The sequence below is a fragment of the Lathamus discolor genome, chromosome 6 (genome assembly GCF_037157495.1).
Source record: "Lathamus discolor isolate bLatDis1 chromosome 6, bLatDis1.hap1, whole genome shotgun sequence".
Classification (NCBI taxonomy): domain Eukaryota; kingdom Metazoa; phylum Chordata; class Aves; order Psittaciformes; family Psittacidae; genus Lathamus; species Lathamus discolor.
In genome coordinates this window covers 29,738,577-29,760,213 of record NC_088889.1, presented here as the reverse complement: position 1 = coordinate 29,760,213, position 21,637 = coordinate 29,738,577, and the positions used below count along the sequence as shown (strand labels likewise).

Here is a 21,637-nt window from a genome sequence, read left to right as displayed (position 1 = left end):
TCAGCAAAATTTCCACCTTAAACATTCTGTACCTCTGAAGCCAAATTGCTCCACATGTAATATTCTCTAAATATATGTAAAATTTAGTTTTGCTTAAAAAAACATCTCTAGAGTACTGGTTTTGTTCATATTTATCTAAATACGAGGTTTGGGGCATGCGAAATATTTGTTTTTCTTAATCATGAGCGATGAGGTGTTAATCTGAGTGTTCATAAAGCAGTGATTTGTAGAAGGACAAGATTGTGTCATGAAGAACATCCTAGTAAAAGCAGTATGGGTTCAAATGCCCCATGTGAGGTTTGCTGCCATGGGGCACTGCAATGCTGAATAGTTATCCTTCCTCTCGTTCCTCTTTGTTGAGGACATTGCCTGCTCCAGGAGCATCTGTAGTCCCTGTAGACTGCTCAGTTCTGATTCATATTCCCCTCCAAAGGAACATAATAAATAATTAAAAAAAATGTCTTCTGTGCTTGATTAGTGCTGGCTGTCACAAAACCCAGACTGCTGGGTCATATGCTTTGAGTCTGCCACCTCTTTTTTTTCTTGCAGTCATAAAAAGCCTTTCAGAAAGGCAGATTTAATAGCAAAACATCATTGAAACATAGGCTAACTCCCATTGCGTAATTGTAACCTCTGTCTCTGGGAGTTATTAGCTAGAATGACAGGCTTTGCATTTATTTATTCTTCCAGTGGCAGTGAGAACATCAGAGAGCAAAGGTCCCTAGGGGACTGTTCCATCTCATTCCTAATTGGGGTATTTAATAGTTTCTACCACAAGCCTTTTAAGGCTGAATGTGAACTGTGCCCTATTAGCCAGAAACCATGGTTCAGCAAAGTGACAGTCAAATCTTTTAGAATGGCATTGTTATTTTTAATATACTGGCCTAAGGCTTCTGGATATAAAAAAGGGAGAAATAATTGCTTAGTACTGGGAGAGTCAGGCACAATTTAGGATTCTTTCCTATCTATTAAAGTAGGATGATTTCTGTATTGTATATCCAGAAGAATAACCAGAAATTAGATTTGTACATACAGAAACAAATACCCTTCTTTTACAACTGGTTCCTGCTCAGAGAAAACCTGTCAGCATATTCTATGAATGTATTTCAGCCTAATCCAGCCTGGAAACACCTTAGTGATTGAATTCCCCTCCTTCAATGTCTGGTCTCCAGGGGGTTTCCTCACCCTTGTACTAAAACTAACCAGGCAATCTCCGTAGCCTGAGTTCAAAGCTCTCTCCCCATTCAGTGCATTGCTAGAACGCAAGCGGGGTAAAGTTTTTTACAAGACTGTGATGTTTTGCTGTCAAGGATGCTGGCCTTTTGTTCCAGGTTGAATATATGTTGCAGAAGACCAAACAAAAATGCTGTAAGCCCTCCAAACATTACCTGTCTGATGTTGCTCACCAAAAAGGTAAGGCTTAATTTTCAAAATAAACATGACTTTCACTCATGGTGAAAGTGACTTACAAAAAGAGAAAAGAAAACATAATGAAAAAAGCTCATTTCATTCTCTCCTGCCTCAATAAGCAAAGCTTGAGAAACCTCTATTTCCATTTTGTGGGATTGTTACACTTAGTCACATATCAGGCATGTGCAGACACTGCCTCAGATATCAACATATTTTTGCTGGGTGTCTTCTTTATAACTCCCATAAAAACTTTGTAAAGCCCAAATTGCCAGCCTGCAAGATGCTTTGTGCTGGCTGGTATTTCCACACAGAGATTCTCTGAAGGACAGAGGGCACATAAAGAAAAGGGATAAAAGGGGCTGCATTAAGGCAAGAATTACAGACCATGATCAAAACCACAGGGTATTTAAGGTATGGATTGAAAGTATAGTAAATCAGACCTATCCTGTATTCAGCACAGCTTATTCCTTCTTTTGATGTATGTTTTAACACAGCAGTAAGCATCCAACCAGTCACCTTTGTTCCCATTTTTATTGTACTGCCTTTATTTGCCAGTGTGTTGTGCCAGATTTTGTGGTGTATCTGAAACAGAATGTCATGGTATAGATGTCTGTCAAAGCAGAGAGGTCACTTGGAAGGACTTGGCTATTAATTTTGAAGAAGAATGTGTGTGCATGGCAGTAACAACCAAACAAACTGATGGCCTGAGGGAAAGAGGACGTACTGAGGGCCAGACCTTGACTGTGGTAAGCATACAGTCTCCATGTAGATGAACAAGTTGTTTAATTAACTTCAAGGGGGAATGGTCCAGTCTTTACTCTAGAAGGTCACAATTTAAGAACCCATGCTATTGTCCAGCTGCTGCTATGTGAGGGAACGAACAGAGCAATCAGCTTTCTATATATTGTCCTATTCCAGCTTCATGGATCACCTCTTACCCATCAAACACTCCAGAGAGACTGTATTCTTGCAGCTTTGTGGAAAACAATATGAGTCAACTGGTAAGCAAGCAAACTGTCCTGAGATGTGATACATTAAAAACCAATATATCCTCTTGCATTGTTCAGCGCCTGTCTATAAATCTTTCCTTGGCAGGGTTATTAAGAACCACTGTCTGAAGCAGCACTGTTGTTAGCTGAGATTCTTGCTGTCCAATGAACCTGTCAGCCAAGTTACAGGAACAAGTATAGCGAATCAGTAGTCTTTTTGGCAAAGAGAAAGAGTCAACATTGATTCTTCCAGCTCTGGCAGGTTCCTTTCATACTCTGCCCTTTAGTGTGTGATCAAGGCCTGTCTTAGACATGTTGAGGTCCCGTTATAACCTTGTAGGTTATTCAGCACAGGAGGAAGAAGGAGAGCCCTGCACAGCCACATCTTCTCTGACTTCCATAATTTAAAGACTGTGTAAGTTTGTCAAAATTTCCGAGGGATAGATGGGACTGGGTGAAAAGGCTCCTCTCCTTCCTGTCTTGGATGTTCAACAATCTGGCAGTGTTTTTATTTTGAGGAAGTGCCCTAAGTGGATTTCTGGAGGGGTCTTCTGTCATAATTCAGTGTATCTGACTACATAACAAGATATGGTCCAAAACCACCATTAAATTAATAATTGTAGACTACAGACCCAGTCTATGGTGTATATATATAGACAATAGAAAAGCTTGAACTTGCAAAGGAGACAGTTGAGATTAACACAAGCAAAATGAGAAACATGGTTTATCCACATTATGGCAATAAAATTTACAAGGCAGTGAGTCATGATATTGTTCCTTCTTTGCCCCCATACATTCCTATCACTGCTTCTTAAAACCAGTAATACCACATTTGACTGATGTTGCTTTTCAGACCTTTTGAGTATTTGCTTTTTCTCAACTCAACTTTGTTTTGAAATGCTGTGCACCTCTATGAAAGCCCAGCCAGAGGCGGGCAGAGGATTTACTTTATAATGATTATTCTTAATACTAAATGCCACCTTGTAAAACAATCACTGATAATTTGTCTTCATTAAGCATTCTTTGTTTTACATCTTTAATTCATTAACCTTAGCATTGTCGGCATGTTGCCACAATCAAATGCAACTTATTCCATGTTGTGCAATGAGAGCTGTGGGCAGATCTCACACTGGGCTGTCATCTAATGGACCCGAAGGTCCCTTAAATGTAATGATCCAGTACTAAATTTAGACATCTAGGAAGGGGAGAGGATATACGTGCTTAAGATGACTGGGTATACGTGCAGGTTCTGAGCTGGGCACACCCAGTCCTTTAATGCCAGTTTATCAAATACCTGACAAATTTTCTATAGCCCAGACTGATTCCATCCCTGAGCTACAGCTAAACTTCAATTCATCATGGAGCTGTTTCAATTTTGCTTACTTGGATGCTGTTCTCAGAGGAGACAACTGACACAGAGTCTTTGATCAAAATCTGCTGTATTTTTCAAACTGCAGATAATCAGTGGATAATGCAAAATGATGTAATTTTTATCAGAAAGATAACTGAAAAACCTCTTACAGATATTAGGGGGCATAATTTAGCCCTTTGATATGATAACAGCAAAAGAATATTAAGGGCAAGTTCTGCTTTGTGCAATATGTGCTGATAAACTAGTTGAAGCTGGTGACATTCTGCAGATCTCTGCCACTTTTTTCCATGTTGGCCTGCCTGTGGCCACGTCCCACAGGTCACTGTAGAGCATAGTGGGATACAATAAGCCCTGGACCCAACTGTTTGGAAACAGTAACTTCCTCAACTCAGGGAATCAAAAGACCTGTTAAAGCCAAGCACACTTGCTATTGATGCAAAGGGAAGGAAAGCAATAAAAAATACCCTGAGAAGCTTCTTTTCAATCTTGTTATAGGTAAGAATAATTGAACTGCTCAAAGCTATCTTAATATGTCTCTGTGTTACAGACAACAGACCTGGTTTTGGAAGTGATGATTACATTGACTTCCCAGGAGAAGCTCAATCAAATCTGTGGTTATATGGTTTTCTTCCAAACTGGACGATATGGCAGTGCTGATGTTCTCATATACTGGTTTTGTGAGTATGAATTTACCATATGCCTCCTAGTTGGGCTTTCATTCAGTGGTCATATTAGTCCAAACTCCACCAGCAGAAACACCCCATCTCGGCTCAACATGCCAGCTTGTTTCATTCCTGATTTCTGCCTGGTTTGGTCAAGCAAACACAATATGCTACAGCATTCAGACCATGTTTAAAAGTCCTAATATCAGGTATTATCTATGCTCAGGAGATAGCATTGTGAGAGGAAAGTGCTGTATCTCTAGGCTGGGTGAATTAAAGGACTATTAAGTCAGTTACTGCGACGCATGCAAGCAGAAGAACAACACTTAGCACTTTCAGCTCCATAAATCATGCGTTTGGTTTCAAATTCTGCACCCTCTACAGCCCATATTCCAATAGATCACTGAGGTTTCCACCAGCTGTAGTCTTTGAAGACAAAAGATTAATTCTGCTCAAAAGGATAAAAAAGCCTTTGTGTTTGTAAAAAAAACATAACAATGTAAAGATGGTAGATTTTACAGACGCATATGAACTTACAGGACTCAACTAACCCTTCTAATAGCTAAGATACTCTTTTTCAGAATTTTAGGTTTTTATCCAGCCTCTTGACACTGTCATTTTATTCCTTCATCTGAATCAATATGATTCAAGACCCATTGCCTTTTCTGCTTAGTACTCATTTGACACTTATTTATTGACTTCGTTCTGGTGCCTGGCCAGAGTTGTCCTTACGATATCTCCTTGAAGTATTCTTTACCTTTCAATTGCACCAATTAATATTCCAAACTGGCTATCAGCTATCAGACTTTCAGCTGGAGGCCTGATGATATTTTATTGCTAGTGATTTGCCTAATTCAAGCTATAAAACAGCAATCTGTGTTTTGATGACAAATAATACAGGTATTTATCATTGCAAATAATGGACCTAACTTGGTTTTCACCTGCTTGTTCAGAGTATTGCTGAGTTATGCCAGCACATGCAATATCAAAACCCAGTTTTCTGGCACTGCAGACAAATGCAGCTTCCACAGAGTTAGTAGAAGATCTGGCTGCAAGTGTAATTTAACTGAATGAAATGGCTCCTCCTGCTCTTATTAAACTCAATAGGAAATACCCACTAAATCAACAGGATCAGGATCTAGCCAGATGGGGAGTCTCTGTTTATAGAAGGACCAATTACTCTCCTATTTCATCTGTCTGAATGCCTCAGACTCCTCTGACTTAAAAGGAACTAATCTGTATTTACAGTTATGTAAATGAAAGGAGAATCAGAATCCAGAAGGAAAGAGAGGCCACTAAGTGGATTTGTGGATTTCTTTGTGGGACATTTGAAAGTACAGACAGTGATGTGTGTGCTTTTTTTCTCTCTCTCTTTTTTTTTGTTTTCCTCCTTCCTCTGCCTCCCCCCAGTCTTTATTTTCATTCTGTAGTTTCTTTTATTATTGGCTTTCAACCACACACATCAACATTTTGGTTCCATGTGCTAAACATATAACTGTTTTTAATACACCTAGCACTGCCATATGAAAATTTTTAAGTACTGTCCTGGGTTCAGCAGTAGCAGTTATTTTTCTCCTTCTTAGTAGCTGGTGCAGCGCTGTGTTTTTGACTTTTCGGCCTGGGAACAGAGCTGGTAACACAGATGCTTTAGTCTGACCAAGGACTTTCTGAGCCTCATGCTCTGCCAGGGAGGAGGGAAAGCCAGGAGGAAGCAGAGACAGGACACCTGACCCAAGCTAGCCAAAGAGGTATTCCATACCACAGCACATCATGCCCAGGATGTAACGGAGAGTTACCTGGAAGGGCTAGTGGACTGTGGGGTTGGACTAGGTATCGGTGGGTGCTCGGTTGGGGTGGGGCGAGCTATCGGTTGGTGAGTGGTGAGCGGTTGTATTCTATTCCCTTGTTATTTCCCTTATCATTATTATTATTGGTGGTAGCAGCAGTGATCTGTGTTATACCTTAGTTACTAAACTGTTCTTATCTGAACTCGTGGGAGTTGCATTTTTTTCGATTCTCCTCTCCATCCTTCTGGTAGTAGTGTGAGGGCAAGAAGGGGGGGGAGTGAGAGAGTGACTGTGTGATTTATGGCTGACTTTGTTTAAACCACGACAAGTACTAAGCCCTAAATCAGTAACAAAAGTGCTTTCCTATCTCAAGAAGAATGACTGATGCATATGAAGACTTGAAAATTGTCATAAATGTCTTTCTCAAGCATATAATGAAAATGTCTCCATATAATATCTTGGGGGTAGGAAGAAGGTGGAAGAGAACAAAGGTGCTGTGAGGGCTGGCCAGCTCCCTGTGCAGCAGCCATGCTACAGGAGGCCAGGTACAGTTTTACTTGCTGTCTTTAACCAATTTAGAAGTCTTCCTCCGTGCCTTGCATGAAGAGAAACACCTTTTTTTTTTTTTTCCCTCTCAGCTCTCTCCATGCACTGGAGAACAACACAAAACTTCTTAGAAGAAATATATATGCTCACAGTTTTTTATATTATTTTTTTGAGCAATAATCAGGGATAAAATTTTCTTTCCAGGATAAACCTCCCTTCTTATTAGAAGGAACGTAAGAAAAAATGAATGTAGGTCTTCCTACCTCAAACACCTTCCCTTTTCCTGTACTCAAAAGAAACAGTAACAGAAAGCACAGACTCATGGACACACTGAGCCTGGGAGCTAAATGGTGTGGTTTTCATTTGCTGTTTCTTTTCATAATAGCTGAGATAATTTGTATGAATCACGTCACCTCTTAGTGGTCATCCTCCCTATTTCTAGGCTAGGGGTAATCACTCATGCAGAAGAGGTCATTAAGATGAAAATACCAATGCCTGGTAGCAGGTATTGCCTGTCGCTATCATATTTTGATAAACTGCAGGCAAATCCTGACTTCTTTATTGGGCATTGCCCGAGGTCCAGCAGTAGCAGTAATTTTTCTCCTTCTCAGTAGCTGGTGCAGCACTGTGTTAGACTTTCGGCCTGTGAACAGAGCTGATAACACAAATGTTTTAGTCTGACCAAGGACTTTCTGAGCCTTGTGCTCTGCCAAGGAGGAGGGTAAGCTGGGAGGAAGCTGAGACAGGACACCTGGCCCAAACTAACCAAAGAGGTATTACATACCACAGCACGTCATGCCCAGGATGTAACGGAGAGTTACCTGGAAGGGCTAGCATACTGCGGGGTTGGACAAGGTATTGGTCGAGCTTAGCTAGATACGGGGTGCAGTTTTCTTGCTCGTTCATGCCTATGGTGCTCACTAAGATACTAGAGGAGAATGGTCCTGAGATGTCAAATACTATCTTAGTACTTCATCTTCTGTGCTTTGATGGTCCTTTACCGACTTGTCTCAAGTAACACTGAAGCCTGACTGCAACCACAGAGTCCCTTCAAGAGCTTGTTGAGAGATTTCCTTTCTTGCAAGAGCTAATATGAGTAATATAGGCTGGACTGAGAGGCTTAAAAAATAGGGTAAGTCAGCCTTCAGTACACTGCAGTCTTGTTTAAATGGTAATATTTATCTGCAAATGGATAAACCAAGCAGTTCTAAAGGCAACAGTGATCCTTTAAATCGGTTGTTTTTGTAGAATGGCGCACCACTGTTTCATGGAAAAAGAAGTACTTTCTGCAGCTGCTCTCAGTCAATGCTTCTGAAAGTTTTAATGGGGTAGCATCTAGTGTCTGAATATTCGCATGGATTAACCAGGCTCCCTCTCCCCAGTTTTTGCTCTGAAGTCCCTAAATACGTTTTGGTTTTACTTCTCGGAAATCTCTTTCCAGAGTTTGTTTCTTTTCTTGTGATTTCACTTTGCTGTGTTGAGCACTGTTGAAATAATTCTTTCCCATGTTGTTCCTGTGCACTCTGCTTTTTAAATTATTCCATGCAGCTTCATATTTGTTCAAGCAGAAAGGCTTAAAATCCCTGGCAAGAGGTGTTGTTATCAGGGGTAATCACCCCCCCACAGAGATGCGAAGTACAAGGTGTAAATGAGTATCTTGGCTCACAGAGGCCAGCAACAGTCACACTCCAGGAGCCATCTTAGAGGCACTGTGGAATGTCTTGTTTTTCCACATAAATCATTTAAATAAATTACCATCATGGCTGGAAACTGCTAGCTGATACTAAAATGTCTTAAATTAAAACACAAAGATAAATCTTTTAAGCACTTACCATCAAGCTACGTTCCATTTATCCATTATTATTTAATTATAGGCGAGGTGCAGTGGCAGGGAGGGGAGCAGAGGGCTGTGGAAGGACTTTCTCCTTTAGACAAGGAGCAACCAAACCATCCACTGAGGGGAAAGTTGAGGGAGGCCACTACGCTTTCAAGAGAGGCTGAAGGATCCTGGCATGCCTGGCAGGGGTATACAAGGTTTCTTTAACCAGCTTGCTGGGCCATGTTTGTCACGACGTGGACCTCAGAGCAAACTGGTTTTACTGCTGCTTTGCCAGCTCCTAGTGCCACTGATGCAGGAGATCTCCTGGCTGTTTGTCCTTCACATCACAGGGCAGGTGTCAGCCACAGCTGCATGGGCAAGGCTTCATCTGCATCCATCCACCCGTGAGAGGGACTGTGGCTCCTGAAGTACATGGTGACTTTAGTCTGCCTGAATCAGAGATGCACATATTTTGGTCAATGTCTATGAAAATAGCACAGCCTTCTTCCCATCCTTCATCCTGCTGATGTGAAAAAGCGTGTTGAAAGACACTGGGAAGGCTTGGATGCTGCTAGCTCAAAAGAAGAGCAATAGGGCACATGTAGGACAGGAGATCTGCTGTGCTTGAGAAAACCTCGTCAAGCAGGTTGCTGAGGGTAAAAGACCAAGCTATGGACAACATGGCTTAAAGACTGCGGTCAAAATGCTCCAGAGCTTGGGTCTTCCAGGTGTGGACACTGTCTGGGGGCTTGCATGGAACTCAATACTTGGCACATCTGGTTGTGACTCAGGATTTATGGTTGCTAAAATTACATGGGAAGGTGTAGTCAGTGATTCATATTCCAGGCTGCATCCACTATGCTTACTCTTGCAAAAGAGCCACAGGCTGTGTGTTATTGGAAGCGGTCTCACTGGCAGCAGCGTGCACAGGCCCTAGATGCTGCTCTAGAGCCAACTCTCCTAGCAAGTTCACCATCCATGATCCCCCCAGGACAGGAAAGGACAGTACTGTCAGCTCTCCATGACACACAACTACTTGTCCACATTGTGGATTAGCTGCTGCACAGAGGGAAGCCACAAAAAGCCAGTGAGGTGCCTGCTGGACCTGCTCAAGTACCTTTGGCACAGCAGCAGGCTTTTCCCCTTTTCCTGTTTCTGAAGCACCCCGGAACAGAGTTTGTGTTCCCAGACCAATGACTGGCAAGCCTGTCTGAGGCAGGAACAGGGCTAGTGTGCTGGAGACAGGGTCCTGTGAGGAGGTGGTAATGGGATGTGCTGTGCTGTGATACTGGATCTGGCATATGGCAGATGTACAGAAGCAATAGGTGGCTATGAAGTGGATGGAGTTGTCACAGCAATAAGGACTGGTGAAAAGCACTTTGAAAATCAAAAGCATTTTGGAGGTAAGGAGTTTGGCACTTGGGACTGAGGGTGGACTGTGGGCTATCAACTCCCATCAGTTCCTGCCAGTGATGGGAGCAGTGTTAGCCCAGTCCAGGGCTCATTCTACATCTGCAGACAGCTCTCTGCTATACACTATGGCCATATGCAACTCCTCTCAGTGAGGCCTTTCTTCTCCTTGTGCTTCTTTAATTCTTTTTAGTACTTTCCCTACTGAGGAGAGGTCTGGATTGGGCCAGGTTAAAAGTGAGGGAGGAGGGAAAACCTGTGGGGTCATATAACTAGTGATCAGAACTTCTTGTGCCAAACCAAGCCCTGGCCATTGGCACAGGAAACTTCATGCACCTTTATAGGCTGCCATGAAGGAGAAAAGTTTTATATTGCAGAGAGCCCTGTGTTGCAAGCCAGGAGTGCACATCACCCCATGTGGAGGTGCCCTTGTATTAACTAAAGGGAGATAAAAACCTTAGGTCTAGGTGTAAGTACACACAGAATGTGTACACGGTGTGTAACTTCCTGCCTTCACATAAGGCTCCTCTGCACAGGCAGGAACAGTTTTCTTGACATGTAAGCCATAGAGGAGTGTGTGCCCAAAAGATGTATGGGAGCATGTTAAGGTCCACCACTGGGACAAGGAGGTGATGGAGCGGAAAGACTTATTTCCATTAAAAAGTAGCTAAATGGGAAGCCTGTTGGAAGTAAGAGCCATTATTTGCTGTGAATCTCAGCAACTGATGTGTTTCTCAATACACACTCCTTCCTCCATGCTTGAAAAAGTCCTCACCATAACCCCATCTTCTGAAAAGCCCTTATATTATCTATATTATAACTATTATATCTGTCTATCTATCTATCATCTATCTATCTATCCATCTGTATTATCTACATTATTTGCACTGGACTAGACTGTAATCTGTCAGCTCAGAAAGCCTCCTGCCCTAGTGCAGGGCTCAGCCCCCTGGGTAGCTGCAGCCCAGACTGGGGTGGAGTCTCAAAGGCAGAGCCACACACTGCCCCATCTGCTGTGCTCCCGCCAGCGTGGCTGGGCACAAGGGTCCCTGGATTAATCCTTTGGATGCTGCTCACTGCACCAAGCAATCCATCCTGAGGTGTCATCCCTGTAGGAGTTCATCAGAGTAGTTTATATTCTCTCATATTGGCAGTGTGAAAGGGCTCAGACTGATCCTGAGTACCTTCCTGTTTGGTGGGAAAACAAAATGGGAGAGCTCAGGATTATGCACTGAAAAATGGCATCTCTGTGTATTTAAATGAAGTAGGGTGCATGAATTCATTATGAACTGAAAGCTCTTCAAACACTGCCTAAGTAGGTACAACAGCCTCAAATGAGCCTCAGGACTAGTTGCTAATGCGTGTATTTGACAAAGTTTCCTTGGATCTTTCCCAGTGACTACTTCCAGCTGCAGAGCTCCAGCTTTGAAAAGAGCATCCACACAAAAGGAGGTACACTAAAAGAAGCCAAAAGCTGTAAAAATATCTTCAGCCTAATTTAACTCTCAGCTGTGGGTCTGCAATTGTCAGGACTTCCCCTCCACTATGTAGGCAGGAAACAAACTCTGCATTGGTTTAGGCATTACTAGTGATAATAATAACGCTGTAACAATCAGCAGACATTTTTATGTTGCGCAGAAATTACCAACCTTTCTATAGCATCATCATTTTGAAGCTTAAAGGTTTCACTCTGATCATAAGATTGCTATGATCACCTCTGGCTTTTAGGTTTTATTTTTTATTTTTTCAATCATTTAATTCTTCATTTAATCAAGAATTGTATCTTGCTGTAATTTTGATAAGGCTGCAGGCAACAATCCTGGCATTGCAATTTCTGACAAGGAACCGGAATCCCATCTGTCAGATATTTGTTTACATACAGGTATGTAGGAAACTAAAAAAGAGCCCTGTAGCTGTGGTTAAAAATCTCCGCCCCCTTGCTCAGTTGTGCATGCTGTTGTTATACGTTTGTGCATGGAGATAACTTCTGTCTTCATCTGTTTTTTCATCTATGCTAAGGAAGCATTTTCTGCACCGAGCATACATGCTCCTCATTGCAGCACACATGTAGCAGACTGCAACAGATTGGTGGATCTGCAAAATGTGGCTCCAGCCACCCAAATGCAGCTATGGGGGTTTCAAGTCTCTTAGTGGGACAAGCTGGTGGCAGCATTAGCTCTCAAACTCTCCCAGTGGGTGAAACCCTTCTCACCACATAATGCCAGCACAAGGCACACTGGGAGGACTGCAAGCTACATGCTACTGTCACTCAGCTGGCAGTGGGGCAGGTTCTGCCCTGCAGTCCTGAAGTGGGTGGGACCTGCACTTGGGCTCTGGCAGCTCTCCTGCAGCCAGCCACCCCTCTTGCCATCCATCACCAGCCTGTGTTGTGGGGTGCCCTGGTGTTTGGCACAGCTGAGCAAGATAGAAAGTGCAACTGCCTACCCGTGATCCATCACGTGTTATTTCCAGGCCTGACTGAACAAATCCACAACTCCTCTCCCTTCACAGGGTAAGTTCTTGGTCCCAGTCCAAGACCCTGGGAAGTGAAGTCCCTTCAAGTCCTGTTTTCAAGAGCAGCTCAGCTTGCTTCAAATCCCCAGACGCAGGCAGAGCATGTTTTAAAGACAGTCCTTCACTTCTGAGAGGAAAAGGTCATGAATATCAGTCACTCTCAAATTCAAAAGGCTGCTTTTTCCTAATCAGGGAGGTGAAATGTCACTGGCTGTTCTCTGCAGCTAGTGCTTTGCTCTGAGTGTCAGAGATGCTCAGTGTTACCATAGGCACCCCCACACCCCCAAATGAAAGGGGATCACTGGCAGACCAAAGCCCCCACTGCCTGGGACCAGGTCTCTTACAATAAGCCCCTCTGAGCTGGATACCAGCAAGGGTGTGCTTATGTCCACAGTGCAGTGTCCGTTCCTGAAGATGAAAGACCAAGAGATGGGGGAATAAGGGAAATAACTCAGGCCCTGTCCCTACTCACAATGTGAGCAGTAAATCACTACTGCCATGCTGGCAGAAGTTGAGCTGTCTCACTGGTGCAATACAAAGTGAGCAAGAAAGTGTTAGAAACTGAAGCGCTTTTGGTCAGCAGCCAAGGGTTGACAAAGACCCACCACTTGGGTCTTCCAAATAGTGTAGAGCAGATATTTAATTGTTGTACTTGCAGTGGATGTTTGCAAAGAATAAATGCTTGATGGACATGCTGTGCAACTGGATCAATTTCAGGTTTCAACCTGTGGCTTGTCCAACAGTTTCTCAAAGTTTGGTCTCTTCCTCCTGCACTCTGGGGAAGTAACCACAGCTTCAGCTTTAGAAAGGACATAGTTATCTTGGAGATACAGGGATAAGTATAAGGATAAAGCCTACTTATGCAACTGGGGTGGGACTCAGGAGACTCAGAAAAAGGGAGTTAGAGAACAGCTGATTGCTGTCTGTTCCCTGTACTGAGAGCTGGGACCTTCCACAGAGCACCTTGTCTTAATTAGCAGATCTTGTTCATTCTGTACCACCATGAGGCCATTCCCTACTGCTTGGTACTTCCAACAGGCCCTTGGAGGAGGGTTTATTTCAGTGGGAACTAGGGAATAGATCTTTGTTGTTTCCTGGCTGGGAGATAAAAGCAACTTCTCCCCTCTCAGGGGTTAGTGTGTGTCATGGAGGAGTAGGCAATGTCTAGCCATGCACAGGAGACATCAAAAGCAGAAAAATGGGTAGATTTGTCTCCACTTCCACATTATGAGAAAGCACACACTGTCTCCCCACATATTATTAGTTGTATTATTAGTATTGGCTTCCATCTTGCAAAGCTGTGTCCAGAGGCTGGGACCCCAAAGGTACCTAAGGGGTTTGCAGCAGTTTAGTGTGGCCCCAGTTTCAGCTGATAGAAAAGAGGAAAGACACGTGGGAAGCTGCAGCTACTGAAATTAAATGAGGGTAAGGCAGTAGCTCTGAGGGTCTGGGCCAAGCTCCTCTGCCAGCACTAGTGAGAGGAAGGCATCCCTTAACACCCTGGTAATATACATATCCAAGAGGTCTGAGGAGGCCCAGCAAGGCCTCATGTGTGGTCTGGTGCCCCAAGCTATGGCAAAGGGAGGGTGCTGGCAAGGGAAATGCTCTCCTGATGCCAACTACCATTACATTTGTCTTTGTTGCTTAAGCTGGATCCAACAGTTCCGTTCACAGTCATGCTTAACCCTCCTGGACAGCCATTAACTGTCTCCTTTGCACAAGATTTCTAGCCGAGAGAATACAGTATGCCCTGGGATTCCCAGCTCCCAGACATCAAAACATCACTAAATTGAACAGACAAAACCAAGGAAGAAGATTCTGCTTCCCCCTGAACAGGCATCGTGAGACAGGCTGTACCTGAAAGCCAGACCCTGCAGTTGTGTGCACAGCAGGAAAAAGGCTGAGACCTGGGCAAGACTGAAGGTTCAGATATGTACACTGTGTGTATGGTGATCCAGATACTAACAGTAGAGGCTGTATTTTGTTTTCATTACTGTCCAAGAGCATTCTTGGGGTAACACTATTTTCGAGCACACTCAGACGCTCAAGGGACAGCAGCCCCAGGATGGACTACAGCTGGTCTGTGCCCCAGCAATAAGTAGGGACTGAAAATGGACCCAGTGCTTGCACCAGGGGCACAGAGGCGCAAGGAAGAGATAAAGATGCCCTAACTTCACCCCACCAGGCACTCCAAAATTGCAGCTGCACACCAGTATGCGACTGCTGTGCATGCTCAGGTAACTCAGAGTTTGGAGGATGCTGGCAGAGGGTTTTAATCAGACAACTTCAGTCATACCCTCAGGACGATCTTTGCTAAACTTTGAGCTTTACCTGTTATGGATTTAGGCTCCCAATCTGCATGGGTGTAGTCACTTGGCTCCCAATCTGCATGGGTGTAGTCACTTTCTTCCCTGCATCTGGGAATAGGGAAAGAGTGTATCACAAGCCAGCAAATGTGGTCTTTCTGTACTGAACTTTTTGTTTTAGTGAAACTTTTCAGCATCCTCAGTGAGATGTTCTTGAACTTCTTGCATTTTCCAGGCACTTAAAGACACTGTGAATTACAATGTAATTGAAAAATGAGCCTGTTTCTTCGAAATGAAGTGTAACCAATAGCCCTGGTCTGCTGACTTAATAGAGAAGCTTAATGTTATTATATCTATATTAATAACAAGGCCAGTCAGCCATTAGCAAGAGGAGTTCATTCACTGCAAGTTCATTCATTGCATCTGATGTTTTCCAGCTTGCTTTTTTCATGGTAAATAAGTGTTCCTTGCTCTCATTTTCTACTTGGATACTTCCCATTAGCAAGATAAACATATGGGTGAGAGATTCTATTTTCCTCTACTTCTAAATAAGAGCTGGTAGCAAGATAATGATAGAAATAATATCAGTTGGTGACAAACAAATATACAAAGAGAAGGACCCATACAGAAAACAGTCTGGTGCAGAAAAGCAGAGGAAGATCAGGAGGAGGGACCTGGAGCCCTGACCCAGACCAGTTCAAGCCTTTTTAGCAACTCACCCCAAGTTAAAAGACTTGCTAATAAACAGGAGCACTGAAGGCCTGGGACACAGAGACAGACAGCCAAACTCACTGGAAGCTTATTGTGTTTAGCTTTATAGCAAGATCCTAACTGAATCAATATCAGTCACGTATATTCCCACTAGTCTTTCATTCTGTCCTGCAATCTTGTTTTGAGTAAACATCTTGGCATTTGAGAGACATGTCAGACAGCTTGGATGTATTTCATTGACCAGATGCACTTAAAATAATCTGCTTGATATAACACTGTGAAGGATCTGTTCCATTTTCCTTGTCACTGGCAGATAACGTGTACTTAACAGGTTAAGCTCACCTACCTATAAAAATATCTCTGCTGGAGACTAGGTATTACCAACTCAGCAAAGACATGTTTTGTGGTATATAATAATCTTCCCTCTTCCCCTTACAAAGCTGGGGTTCGCTGTTTCATTCTGGGCTGCAGGACTTCATCATGTCTCCTCTCGCTTCGTTCACCTTCTCCATGGGTACGAACCAGCCTTTGCACATAGGCAGCACTGTTGTTTCATCGATTATCACAACTAAATTAAACTCATCCCGAAGCTTGTTGCCTGTTCCCGACCTAAAGTATGATCTGCATGTTCAAAAGCTTACCTACTTTTTCCAGCTTTATCAGTTGCACTGACAAAATTAATTTCTACACCCTCCTGCCTTGCTCACATCAGCCTGAAGCAGAACAGTGTGAAGTCTGGCAAATGGCAGTTTTTAAGGGGAAGCTATTCAGTTTCTGATGTGCAAAATGCGGATGAAACTAAAGGAAGTGCAGCCTTCTTTCTTCTCAAATGCACAATTAGAACTTATTTTTTCTACAAGCTTTCTTGGAAATGGATTATCTAAATCTTCTGCCTGCAAATCAGTATACCCACTACCAAGCAATCCCTCCAGAGCCAACAAGCATACAGACTCCTAATGCTTGCCTCAGTTGCTAAACACCAGGCTGATACAGCTTCTTTTACTGGTGATTACATCTGCCTGAACACTGCAAAGAGCATTTGTAAATATTTGTGAAAGCCCCCAAAAGCTGCTGGATTCATCCATGCTCCTGATCCATACACTACTTACTTACTTTTTCAGATACATCTAGAAAATTTAGCCTCTACTTTATAATTGTTGGAGAAACAGATTTTCATGACTGAAGCTCAATCCATACAAAAGACTAAAGCAAAGGACAATGAGGTCCTGGTATGTTAAGGCTTCTGTGTTACTACAGTTGCAAAAATAATGCTGAGTTGTTGATATGCATGCTTGTGGATTACAACACAAAAGAAACTTTAGGAAAAAAAGAATCCAACCGACCAACCAAACTTCTGAATTTGTTAATTTGTTCAACTAAAAATTGTTTTTTGTTTTTTTTTCTTTATTTTTACTCATTTTTTGGTAACAACTATTCCTGGGAAAGGCATGCAGACATCAAAAATAGACTCAGTCCAGTGGTGACAACAGGTGTTTAAAAGGTTTTAAAAAGTCACTGTTTGGAAAAAAACAAACCACAGATAATAGTGCTAATCATTTTGTAGGGCCAGTTAGATTGTTTTCCTCCAAACATTTTGTAAAGGATTGTCATGGTTTAAACCCAGCCACAGAGCTCGTTCACTCACTCGCCCCCCGTTTTCTCCCTCTTTCTTTCCCTCCCCCCACCCCCACCCCCATCCCCCCACCCCGCTCCCAGAGGGATGGGGAGGAGAATCAAGAGAATGTAACTCCCAAGGGTTGAGATAAGAACAGCCCAGTAACTGAGGTATAACACAAATCACTGCTGCTACCACCAATGATAATAATGATAAGTGAAAATAACAAGGGAAGAGAATACAATACCACTCACCAAATGAGTTCGACCCCCCCCAGAGAGAGCCCGTACACTTCTGGGGTAACTCCCAGTTACCTCCCTGAGCATGACGTGCTGTGGTATGGAATACCTCTTTGGCTAGCTTGGGTCAGGTGTCCTGTCTCTGCTTCCTCCCAGCCTCCCCTCGTCCCTGGCAGAGCATGAGACTCAGAAAGTCCTTGGCCAGAATAAACATTACTTCGCAACAACTAAAAACATCAGTGTTACCAGCTCTGTTCCCAGGCTGAAAGTCAAAACACAGCGCTGCACCAGCTACTAAGGAGAAAAACTGACTGCTACTGCTGAACCCAGGACAAGGATGATGCTTCATTCAGAGCATTTGGACAAGGTCTGCAATGATATTTTCGAACTCCACTTTTCCCCCATGCAGCTGGTGTGCTGCATTCACCCCATGGTGGCTGGCTGCACTGTCCTGGATGTAATCTTGTTTGCGTAGTCAGTTACACACAAAACCAAGAGTTATTCTACTGTATGAACAGGGTATTCATTACTCACTACATCCCATTTAAAGGTCTCATTCACCCAATCAAGAAACAAAAATGACACAATGTGACACAGCTGAACTGACAATAATTACCCATTAGCTGGAACATGGGTTACCAAAACCATCCAGAAAATAATAACTGGACTTTTCTTAGGAAGAAAAGGAGCTTTATTTTAGCCTCAAGGTGTTTCTGACCAGTATGCTTGCATAAATATGAACTAAAGTAAGAGCAGGAAAAGAAGGAAGAAACTAATGTATCTGCATCAAGACAACGAGGCTACCATGCCAGAAATCCTTGGTAGAATTCAACCAAGCCTGTCCTAAAGGTGGCACATAAATGTTAAGCAACAAAAATTGTTCAAGGACAGTTTTTGTTCCTACATGTCCTGGGGTCATATCATGCCAATTCAGCTGATATACTAAGCCTTGCAGACTCTTGATAGATCTATCGCTTGTTCATTCAAAACACATTTAGCAGCATCACCAGTTTGGTGTGCTGAGCTGCTCACACTGATAGAGACCCTGCACAGAGAACAGGATCTAGTCCAGGGTATAACCTAGTGGACCTCTATTTGAATCAATCTTACCCAGTGATAGAGGTGGGACACTCAGGTATCTGTTCTGCTTTTCTTAGTGAGTATCTTGACACCACGGCCACTAGATTGCACAAAATACCAGGTGTGTTTAAAATCGTGGAATAACCTTCTCTGTCAGAAATCCTTTTGTCAGTTTAGCCCTTCGAGTGCCATTGTAGAATGACAGTCTTTAACATGTTGCTGATTCTGAAAACAAACTAGGGTAATAACAGCAAATCCCTACAAACTACGAGTAAATAAAATTCCTGAAAATCATGAGAAATTCCATGGAAAATCAAGATTCTGTTGAAAGGGTATTCCCACTTGCTGACTGCTTTTACCACCCGTTGGCTACTCATGCTAGTGAACAACTCTGTTTTCTTCTCAACACTTCATATCTGAAAGAATGGTATATAAAATTCCTTCTGTTCTTTCACAGAAAGAACACAGAAATCTTAAATTGTACAGAGATGCACATTGTTTCATTGTTATTTCTTATTTATTTCTCTTTTCTATCTTCTTAGAGAAAGTTGTATCATAACATAGCCATTTATCTCTCTCTCAACATTTGCCGTAATACTCTGCCATAGTCCAGCTGCAGAAAAAGACAAATCTGTGGGGGTATTTGTGTGTCTGGAAGGAGATCTGACAGCTTGTGAGCTATCTAGGCCTGAAAAGCTGACAATTGGGTTCTAATATTTGAAGTGAATATTGCTGGTTTCATTGCCAAATAAATTTTTTGAAATGTTTGGGGAGCTGATGGGGTACTTCTTTTTGTGAACAATATTCCTCCTCCTTTCCTTGCCTTTCATTATTTATAATGCCTGATATTGTGCCCCGATGGTCTTGGTATCCATTTATTAGAATACAGGGAAAGGCTACTTTCTATAATAGCTTTTTCATGTTGCATAAAGTAGAGTGCAAAGTGACTCCTTTTTGGCCAGGAAAAAAAGAAGAATTTCTCTATTGCCACAAATCGCTGTCTGCATTTTACAATACTATGCCTCTCCCAGCAGCTGCAGTCTAGTGTAGGGGTTGCCCTTCTTCAGCAATATGAAAGTGTCCTTAAACAGCTGGAGATAAGCACATTCAGAGCCTTACTGAGAACACACCACCATATTTCCATTGGTAATGAAGAAAACATCTACAATACTTTCCATCTGAAATGAGTTTCACTGCAAGCTAACCAAGAAAAAATATCATGTCAGGTGGGCACTGGCCTCCTGAAAGCACAGTGGTTCTTGCCCTTACACGTTAGCAATCAAATTTATCCCTGTGATGTCTCCATTAGACACAGATGCTTACTTGCACCTGCAAGGGAAGTTTTTCATTCCTGGAACTGATTCAGAAATGATTTTGAACCAGAGAGTGGTGTAAGACTGTAAAGAGCAGGAGTACTACATGATATGTATGATATGGACAGGTAAGAATGACACATTGTTGTACGCTTTTTTTTTTTTTTTTTGTATGTCATATGCTTGTTTTGTTTTTTATTTTAATCTCTTGCTGAAGTTCTGGTTCTTGTGTTTACATGGCAACTTTTGTCAAGGGCTGCACGAGACAACATGCTGTGCAGCAACACTGCGTAAACATAGGCTGCATATGATGTTTCTGAGACCAGGGCTCATGACAGAGTCTGGATCTGAACATCTCCCCTCCGGTTGCATACAGATTCCTGTGGAGAGCTGTGGCATTGCTGAGGCTCATGGAGCTCCTGCTTTGGGCAGGGAAAGAGAAGTCCCCTTGGCCACAGCTGGGCTACCAGCATGAGTAAGGCTGGATGGGTTTCAGCATCCAGGAATAGGGCAAGGACCCCATGCCCACCTGCCCCAAATTTACTCTTTCTGTAGGAGTTAAGAAAGGAACAAAAAGATAACTTGAACATTATTGTGCTCCCGTGATCCTAGGCTGTTGTGGTCCAAAAACCTCCTGAATTGGCTTTATGTGCCATTGGCTACAATAACATTGTTAGCGACTGAAGAGTCTACTGAGCAAACAATGGTGGCTCCTACCACTTCCTTGCTCTGACAACCTCCCAGGTGGTTGGCTGGCTGGAGTAGGAAGAACATTGCTGAATCGAGACTATTTAATAATTTTTACTAAAGGGAATTCTAACATGACACATAGAATCACAGAATCACATATTTCCATCTGTTTTTCCATGCTGAAGAAATACAAAACCACCCTCCACTCAGTCCCTTTTGTAAATGTACCTGTGGTGTTTGGCTCACTGAGACAGATGAAGCCAAACTTTGGGCTACACAACCAGCTCTCACAAAGGGACTGGCTGTTTTCCCTTTGTGTGCACTGCAGCACTGGGGCTGGCATATGGGCTAACAATGCTCTCTGGGCAATTCAGGCCAGCTGAAGTCGGAAGATGCATCATTAACCTCCTCCCTCAGCAACAAAGTTCCCCAATCCCCATGCTCTGTGGCATCAGCCTCCACAGAGGTGTGCAACAGGGGGAACTGAAATGAGGTGTCTGAGTGAAATCTTTGCTTTCTCTCTTGTGTTAACTGTCCCACGTGTCCCACTGCCCCCAGGGCAGGTTGATGTTACATTTTTTATTCGTGATCCTGTGAGCTAAAATGGGAGGTAATGAAGCTGTAGCTGCATTTACATGAACAAGCCACCCATTGAAAAGCTTCAGCATTTTCAAAAATCCTGATTGAAGAGGTGGACTTCACTTCTAGCTCCAAGCAGGCAAAGACAGCAAATAAGCCAGAGCATCTCTCCTCCCACACTTCTATTGGGAGAATTTTTTCATAAATTAAAATTAATGTATTTTTTCAACTAGGTCAGTGGAATGTAAATGTTCTGTTCCAGGGAGGATTATACATCCTAACTCAGTTAAGGGATGCACAGCACAGATCAGTCCTTCTGCATTTATCAAAGCTGAGCTGTTTGGAGAAGAAAGCAACCAAAGTTTTTGTACCAAAAGCTTCATTGCAGTATCTGAAGGCTCATGGGGCTGAGGATGGGTATTTGTCTCACTCGTGGGAAATCTTAAAATCCTTGGCTTTTGTCTATGTATCAAATGCGTGAATAAAATGGGACAGCAGGAACAGCCCTATCGCAATGTTTTCTAGCTCCAGGAGGAACATGCCTCCCCTGTGTTTGCAAACCAGGCAGAGCAGCTGGAGATTCAAGAGCAAGCTG

The 21,637-nt window shown here is 42.9% G+C and overlaps 1 protein-coding gene across 1 annotated transcript in view; it reads left to right on the top strand.

Annotated features, from left to right (window-relative positions):
* The first annotated feature begins 1,396 nt into the window (after positions 1–1,396).
* FAM181A (family with sequence similarity 181 member A) overlaps positions 1,397–21,637 on the top strand; it is a 32,301-nt gene continuing 12,060 nt past the window's right edge. Inside the window, exons 1-4 of the mRNA XM_065685557.1 lie at positions 1,397–1,413; positions 2,017–2,156; positions 2,329–2,411; positions 4,319–4,448. The gene's annotated coding sequence lies outside the window, so the exon portion shown is untranslated. The remainder of the gene's footprint in view (positions 1,414–2,016; positions 2,157–2,328; positions 2,412–4,318; positions 4,449–21,637) is intronic.